This window comes from Lytechinus variegatus, chromosome 3 (assembly GCF_018143015.1).
Source record: "Lytechinus variegatus isolate NC3 chromosome 3, Lvar_3.0, whole genome shotgun sequence".
In the NCBI taxonomy this organism is placed as follows: domain Eukaryota; kingdom Metazoa; phylum Echinodermata; class Echinoidea; order Temnopleuroida; family Toxopneustidae; genus Lytechinus; species Lytechinus variegatus.
In genome coordinates, this window is record NC_054742.1 from 68080976 (window position 1) to 68089959 (window position 8984).

An 8984-nucleotide genomic window follows, 5' to 3' on the forward strand; every position below is an offset into this window, starting at 1 on the left:
TGTCAAGAAACAAATTGTCGCTAGCGCCATTTTTCTTCATCGCATAAATTGTCGTCGGAACGTATGTCGCTTGGAAATACAGATCGCTGGGTTATTGTCGCGATGTACTGTTTTGCATAACTCCTTCAGATGCAAAACTGATTGTAATGTAGGTCTCTGAATGTGTATGAATGGTGTGTTTGTTTATTAATGTTTGCATTTGTTTATTCATTTATTTATTTTCAGTTTTATTTAATCAGGGTGGCCTCATAAGTTACATAAACTGCTGTGCTTCAGGGACCTTGTAGACTCTCTAATTTGGAAATACTACACCTCGTAGTATTCCCGATACCGAATCCGGATTATTAATTGTTATATTTCCCATGTAATATTCAAAACCATCTATCCGAATCACAAAAGCACATGTTCATTTTTTCACCTCTTGAAAACTCAATGAGGCATAACCTCAACCTCATTTTCATTTCCATGCATCACTTGCCAATTAACCTACATGTATAATAATTTAGAGATGACATTCATATCTTCAATTTAACTTAGTCTGTTTTGCTTCATATTCAAATACATGGCATGATTGCGTAATAATATTCTTAATAATAAACCGTTCCTTTATGAGGCATATTACATTATGATAATGAAGGACTTGAACATTATTACCCCGGTATTAGCTTGGTGGCCGTAAACATTTACATCTCATTCGCATTTCGGTAATAAATTCCTGCCAGGTACCATTTACCTCACGTGGGTTGAGTGCAGCACAATGTGGTCTCGCTGAAAATACGGCATCATCATGTATATGCAATACGGCTTTGAGTATGTCTTGGAATTTTAAAATTCACTATTACATGACTGTAATTTAGAATGTATGTTGGGTTTAGTTCAACGTTACACTATTTCTAAGACGGTTTTCAAGAGGCGAAAAAAAGAACATGTGCTTTTTTTTATTTGTATACGACGACAGTTTTGAATATAACATGGGAAATATAACAATTAATAACCCGGAGTCGGTGCGTTCAATCGGGAATATTACAAGTTATTACCAATTAAACAGTCTACAAAGTCCCCGTGCAAACGAGAGACTATTTAGAAGACGCTATTTCTGGATATTAATATTCTCATCAGATTACTGTTAATAAGTCGGGCGACTTTGGTTAGTTGGTTGGCTTATTATTGACAGTCAATTTTCATTTCCATCAAATGAAATTACTCACTTGCACAAACAAAATAAACAGTGTTAAATTGACCATATCTTTTTAGGATAATATCTTACAAACGTTTCTAACGTGGCCTTTCATAATATTAATATCAAAGTGCGCCACATTTTTTTTATCGACCAAGCTTGCTTGTTGCTATGGCAATACATAAATATATACAAGGGAACGCACGTGAAAGCGACAAGGTGCCAAAGAGTATGTCTTCGAAAACACAGATTTAATCGGCCGCGCTTAATGAACTACGACGAGAAAATTTTCCTTCTAAATTATATTATGCATGCCCGGTCAATTATGATTTCAGCTTTGCCGTGTTGCATCCCCCCCCCCTTTCCACTTACATGAGCCTATTTTACCACTCCCTTTCACCTTCTTAACCCCCCACCCCACCCCCACCCCCACCGCCCTTCATTTCTCATATACCTCCAATATAAAAAAAATGCTACTTGTTTGAATAAAATCATAATAAATAATAAAAATATATAGCATTTTTGAGGAGCCGATTTATTTTCCTAATGGCGCACTATATATTACCCCGGCTGTAAAGGCGCTTGTTACATTCAACGAATTAATCCTACCGGGTACCCATTTACCTCACCTTGGTTGAGTGCAGCACAATGTGGAATAATAATAAACATAATTTAAACTCAAATCAAGAGATCAAATTCATTTGATTTGGTATTTCATGTAATTCTACATTTTTTCTCGCTGAAACAGGACCAATAGGCTTCACAATTTTCATGAGAGGCCGGATTTAGATAAATTAATTTCAACCTGCACATAACACGTGAAATAAATAACTAATCATTCGTGTTGCCCTTCTTAATTTTTTTCTATTCCCTCCTTCTCGGTGATCCACTTATTTATTTCAAGCTCTCGTTGTTCTCTTTCCCACCTCCAATCCAATATTCTTCCCTGCTCCCCCCCCCCCTACCTCCCTTTCTGCATAACGTCCTTAATTATTATCTCCTTAGTGTTTTTGCGAAATACTATCGAAAAAAAACCCTCCCTTGTACAAAATGACGCCCGATATAAGAGGTTCATTATTCAATTCCATTCCTTTCAGGAATTCCTTTTTATTAATTATGAAAGCAGCCTGCATAAGAGGACGGTCCGAATGAACGTGCTTCTATATTGATTGATACATAATGAGAAAGAGGGACGGTAACGTGGTAAAAAAAAAAGAAGAAGAAGAAAAAGAATAGTCAACCACTGCAGAGAGTTGGTCCGGTGCTAAACGTGTTAAGAGTTGCATTAAAATTGAGGAGCGCGCCGGCTGGGGAACGTTATGAATTATGACGGCCAACAGGCACAAAAGAGGGTATCCTCAAGTATTCAATTAGAGAGACCTGTTTTAAAGGAATCTCTGAGAATTCCTCGACGCATCAGACAACCAAATAAAAAAAAAACGTCGCTGAAATTTTTATCTGAAGGATGAGATTAGATTACACGTTCTAATATTTCTCCTTTAATTCTCTGCGCACGACTGCACATCCGCAAGTGTGCCTGGAATTTTATTTTATTTCTCGCTAGTCCATTATGCTCAGAGTTAAATGATTTGTGGGGAAAGAGGGTTCAATATTATGTCACGGGAGCGTATGTTTTATGAAGAGAGTGAAAAAGGGTATTTTACATATGACATATGAGATAGTAACATATCAACAACTGGAAAATTAAGTCATTTAAAAAAAATTGGCTATTTAGTGAAGTAAATACTTATGCGCTATTTGGATACTTAATTTATTTTTTTATCAAAAGTATTGTGATACTTTTTGTCTGTATGTATTTGTTGTTAGTTTGCCTTCTCTATATATTTATTTTATTCAAGCTGGTATCCAAAAAAAAATCGACAATGTTCAATGGCAGATTATTCACTCGAGACTCTTTACACCAAACATTGATTGTTTGTTTAATTCGTCATGATATTTTGTCAAATATTAATTCTTGCCAATTCTAGTCAATTTGTATTAATTCTTCAAAGATGATACAGGGTGGCGCAGCAGCGTACAGGAGGTCGGGGGCAATTAGGGTGCAACTGCGCTTCAATTTTGAAAGCGGATGAGAAATGAGGGTGGTGGAAAGCAAGAAATATTTCTTTTAAATGTTAAAGTGATAGGTATTTTTATAGATCTATGATATATTCAAATTACAGAATTGATAGAAAATCGACGTTATAACTTCAGGTCGTCTCACGCCAACTCCATTAAAATACTCTAATAGAAAAACTATTAATATGTGTACCTACACTTGTAGAGGTGTTGTGGCTCAGTGGATAAGTCTCCGGACTGTGAACCACAAGGACTGGGGTTCAAATCCCACCGCAGCACTCCTTGGCACATTCTTCACTACCCAGTGTGTACCGGGTATGTGTAGGAAGGTATTATTTAAATCGATCGATGATGCGCGTAGGAGCCGTACTAAAGCCGGTGTAATAGTATGCAGCGCTTAGAAACATTTGTATTAAGCGCTATATAAATGTTGCATATTATTATTATTATTATTATTACACTTTTCAATTGGTTTCATTGAAATAAACATAACACTTGGTCTGAATTATAATTTCTCTGAAAACATTCGTATCTCGAAACTTTAAAAATAATATAAAAATATAGATCCATCACTGGTGGGATTCTGTTGAAATAATAATCCCAAAGGATTTTTATCTTTTCCGTTAAAAGATCTATACACTCTGAAAAATATGAAAGAAATATATTTGGTAAAATAATGTGTGTAGGTTTTTGTTTCCTCGGTGAAGATATTAGGTATAATGCAAGTTTCATGGATAAAAACTCGCGCAACACTACATTAAATTAACGCAGTAAATTTATATATATATATATATATATATATATATATACATTTTACACAACCAAACGGATATGCTTGCTTTTTACACATCAATGTGGTCATCTAATGTATGATTTTTTTGATTTGAAATGAATCTCGCAATTGGGAGATTGCAATTCTAAGAGATCAGAAAAATTATATTACTTGATTCCACATTCGGCTTAAAATGCAACATTCTCATGCACTTATCTGGAAATTAAGTAACTACATCTATTTTTAGAGGGGTTTTTTATCGTCTAATACCCATTTTTCCCTGAAAATCTTGCATCGATTTTTCTGTACGACATAATGAGGCATGGCGTCAGTATGTACTCCGAGCAGACAACAGCATCCCGTTATCATATTAACGACAAAGACCATGATTGTAAGACCGATGAAAATTTCCATAAAAATATCATTTTAATTCTACCAAAGCACCAAAGAACTTTCATCCAAATTGCTGAAAGAGATAATCCTCTTATTTTGCTATTAGCTGATTATTTCAGCTCTTCTCCTGGGAATCGATCCATGACGTTCAAAACAATACTAAGCATGATTAGGAAATATCATGTCGCTAACGCTTTCGTGTCTTCCCCCTCCATATCTATTCATTGTCGCCGGAGGAAAATAATGTCATAAGAACGATACTGATAGGTATCTATCTATTTATGTATGTATGTATCTATCATATCGTTCTTATGACACTTCCTCCGGCGACAACTGCTCCGATGGAAAATCTGCAAGTTAAGCAAAACATAAAACCAAACCTCAAAAACTAAACAAACCCTAATACTTATTTTTATATTCTGAACTCCAACTCTATGCCCTCTGAGATACATCGGAGCAAATGTCGCAGGAGTATCGTGTCACCATCAATCCCATCCCATCCCCCCCCCCCCCTCTCCTTTTGCGTTATTTTAATGATAATAATCATAATAATATAGGGTATTTATATTGCGCACATATCGACCCTGTTATAGGTGCTCAAGGCGCTCCTATATAACCCGGCGGCTAATCTAGGCGTTCATAGCGCACACAGCTTTTTAAGTAATTACTTCCTACCGGTACCCATTTACCTCACCTGGGTTGAGTGCAGCACATAGTGGATCAGTTTTTTGCTGAACGAAATTACGCCATGGCTGGGATTCGAACCCACGACCCTCTGTTTCAAAGTCCGAAGACTAATCCACTGGGCCACAACGCTCCACATTTTCATTGCGGATATGGATTTTCATTGCCATTAATGTCAGTATTCCATTCATAATTACTTGTATTGAACAATTTGTTATACCTTGTTTTTCACTGTGTGTTTATTTTGCTTTGCCTCAAATCTTGCTCGAATTGAATATAATTATGTTTTGTGTTACTTTATATTTTCGTCTTGAACAGTACATTGGCAGGTGCCAATAATGTTCCAATGAATTCAATTCATTATCAAAGCACAATTTGGGAAAGTACATTGTGTAAAAAAAATAAAACCACTTTCGCTTCTCATATCTGGCTTCTATTATTCAACTTTAATTTAAAACAAGAAAATGAAAGAACACTTAAAAAATGAAGTGCTAATTTAGCACATACAGTGTGACTGCACTACGAGTGTTGATTTTCTAGTTCAAATTTGAACTAGAAAATCAGCACTAGTAGAGCAGTCCCTATACATGCACTGTAATTGCTAAATTAGCACTTCATTTTTTTTCAGTGAATAATTATCTGATGAAAAAATATCTGATGTCAGCCAAATGATCTTTTATTTGGGGGAGAATGGACTCATAAAGAAGGAGTTTTTAACCTCGATTATATTATGCATGCGTCTATTTGCCAGACTGGTGGTTTTGCGTATAGCGTAGACAAAAATGGATAAAGAGGAGCAATCTAGGACCTGTTGCAGAAAGGGTTGCGTTTAAACGCAAGCCAAAAAATCAATCGCAAGTCCCAGATGCGCGCTGTTGATTGGTTGAAAATCAAGTTGCGCATGTTTTTTAGAGTTGCGATCGATTGCAACTCTTTCTGCAACGGGCCCCTAATCCAGGATGATACATATCGCTTTCTAAATCTGACATCTTTGTTTAATGTACTGTATTAGCCTTAAATTTCCATTAAAAAAAACAATGCTGAACCCGAAGAAATTTTCGACCGGTTAACTCACGAGCCGTGATGAATTAATCGTCTGATTGATCTTGAATATTCTTCGCCATTATGCTGCGATAACGAGGCGCCGTGGGCTACGAGCACTTCCAGATTTAATCACTTCCCTAAACTTCAAAATTATCTCCCCAATCGGAGTGTTAAGTTTAACCAAAAGACGACATACATCAACATCTTGTGAAAATAAAAACCGCGAAGTAAAGGGTTTACTGTTTCCTTTAGAACTCTACTGTCACTTAAGGAATCACATTACGCCATTGGCGCGTTTATAACAAGGAAATGATTTTATCGCGGAAAAAATCACGACCTTGATCTTGTCCGAAAGCTTTTGAACCCTTTTGGACAGGAAAGCGCGATGACGCAAACATTTTGAGGGTATGGTGTATGGGACAAAATCCGGAGGAAAAATCGAGAACGAGCGAAGCAAGCGCGCATTTAAAAAAATATTTTTTGATGTTTTGGTAGTTAAGGAAATTTTCGATATAGAAGCTATATCGGCCTTTTCATGTTAGGTTCTTTTACGTCTGCAATACCGGCAAAACTCACAGGGAAAGACTCCCGATTACAATATTATGCTGAAAACGGCTGCGGTGTGGCGGTTGTCAGTTTGCCCTTGGGATGTTTCTTCAAAAGTGTCATACGCGCATAAAGGGCCCTTTCATAGAGTTTAGTATTTTACAGTCGCGGTATATTTCTATTCCGTTATTTCATTCCCATTCTAAATAAGATTGTATTTTAACTTATTCTATTTGGCGAGATGTCTAGTCGTATCGGTTTAAAAGATTTATAATGTCTAAATGGCAAGATGTGTTTTCTTGCCAAGTCGACCCGTTTTCGTTGCGAGATATGCTACCATAACTTTTTTTATTTATTGATCAATATAAAGGACAGTTGGAATTAAAAATATATCAACGAACTGTTTACATTATTTGCCAAGTCGACTTATAACATGTTAACAAGTCGAGATAAATTATCTCGTCAGGTAAATGGCGCGTTAAAGTTTCTCTATTGTTCTAAGAAAAGATGCGAATTTGGAGTTGTGCCTTTTCACGCCTCTCCTCCTGACATAACAAAGGCACCAACCTCAAGACAGTTGGCGTTCCATACTTTTCCAGTATATGTAAGGCGATACAAGCAATAAATAGTAAAATAAACCAGACACCGCGATGAACACCCACAGCATTGATTTGATAAATATCCTGGAGGGTTGGGCGCACATTCTTCATCTGAACCTCTTCGCACATAGCGGAAAGGTGATGATGTATCGGGCATTCACGCAGTTCTTCTCCTGAATAACAAGAGCATGTTTCATTCAAACGTGTGATGAGGAACATTCGGGGAAATGCTAAACATAGAGGCAGTGGCGTACACTAGATGAAGAAGGGTTGGGAGGGGGGCTCTTATACCCCCCCCCCCCGACAAAATGAACGACCAAGAAAAAAAAGAAAAAGGTAGAAAAGAAAAGAGAGAAGGGTGAAAAGTGATATTATTCTCTTATTGTTATCTCAAAACCTATCACAAAATTTGATTTTTGTAAATAAAAATGTCGAAAACTTTTGCTCGCTATCCCGCATCTTTTTATGAATGTTACTAGTCTAGGAGCCAGGGGGCTTTATTCAGAATTTTTGGTGGGGAAGGTTTGACAAGCTTATCCGGGGTAAAATTGTGCGCTGATTCCAAAAATGCCACTCTTATTGACCGTACTCACGCCATTTTGGTCATTTTGGCCAAATTTTGGCCAAAAATGACAATTTTGACCACTCTTTGGAAAATGGTCCCTTAACAGACTGCTTTTGTAGCCACATGCAATTAAAAGGATCTATCTTAAGTAAAAATGCACACAATACACATTCCAGATAAAGTGCTTTCATTTGCCAAATCACAATAGCAGTGGTCATTTTGGCCATAATTTGGCCAAAAATGACAATTTTCATGATTTTTTGGCCGAAATGTGTTACAAATTTTGATCAGAGCTACGACTGGATGTTTTTAGAAATCCACATTTATTTTCAAAATGTGCGCTGGATCATAACCATCAACCTCATGTAATCTATTCCGTCAGTTTTGACCTATGAAGGTCATTTTGGGTACTTAAGACATAACTGACCATTCGCGCAATTTGCATTATTAACTGTTCACATAGGCAGGAAATTGAGGTCTTCAGCATGTTTTTTTTTCTTCCCTCATAAAATGAGAAGGCATTTAAATGTCCTTCAAGTGTAGAATTTTATGCTGATTCCAAATATATCATTCATAATAACCATATTTAATAGCTTGTGGTAATTTTGACCACTTATGACCCTCAAAATGGCCAATGACATAGGTTCATTTTACCCCCAAATACTTCGAACGTTACCAGAACCATTACAAGGTGTGCTGCGACACCTAACATTGGTGTGTTAATCCTTTAAATTGAACATCTCACAAAGTATTTTGACCTTATGTAATTTATTCCATCAGTTTTGACCTATGAGGGCCATTTGGGGTACTTTATACATAACTGACCCTTTACGAAGTTTTGCATAATAAAGTATGCACATATACATGTAGGCAGGAATTTGAGGTCTCATAGCGTGTTTTATCTTCTTCCCAATATAAAATGCAAATGCGTTCAAAAATCCATCCTGTGTAGAATTTTATGCAGATTCCAAATATATCAGTCTTATTGGCCCTATTCAACATGTTCAATAGCTTATGGTTATTTTGGCCACTTATGGCCCTTAAAATGACCAATGACATCAGATCATTTTACCCCCAAATACTTCGAACGTTACCAGAATCGTTACAAGGGTGTGTTGCGACACC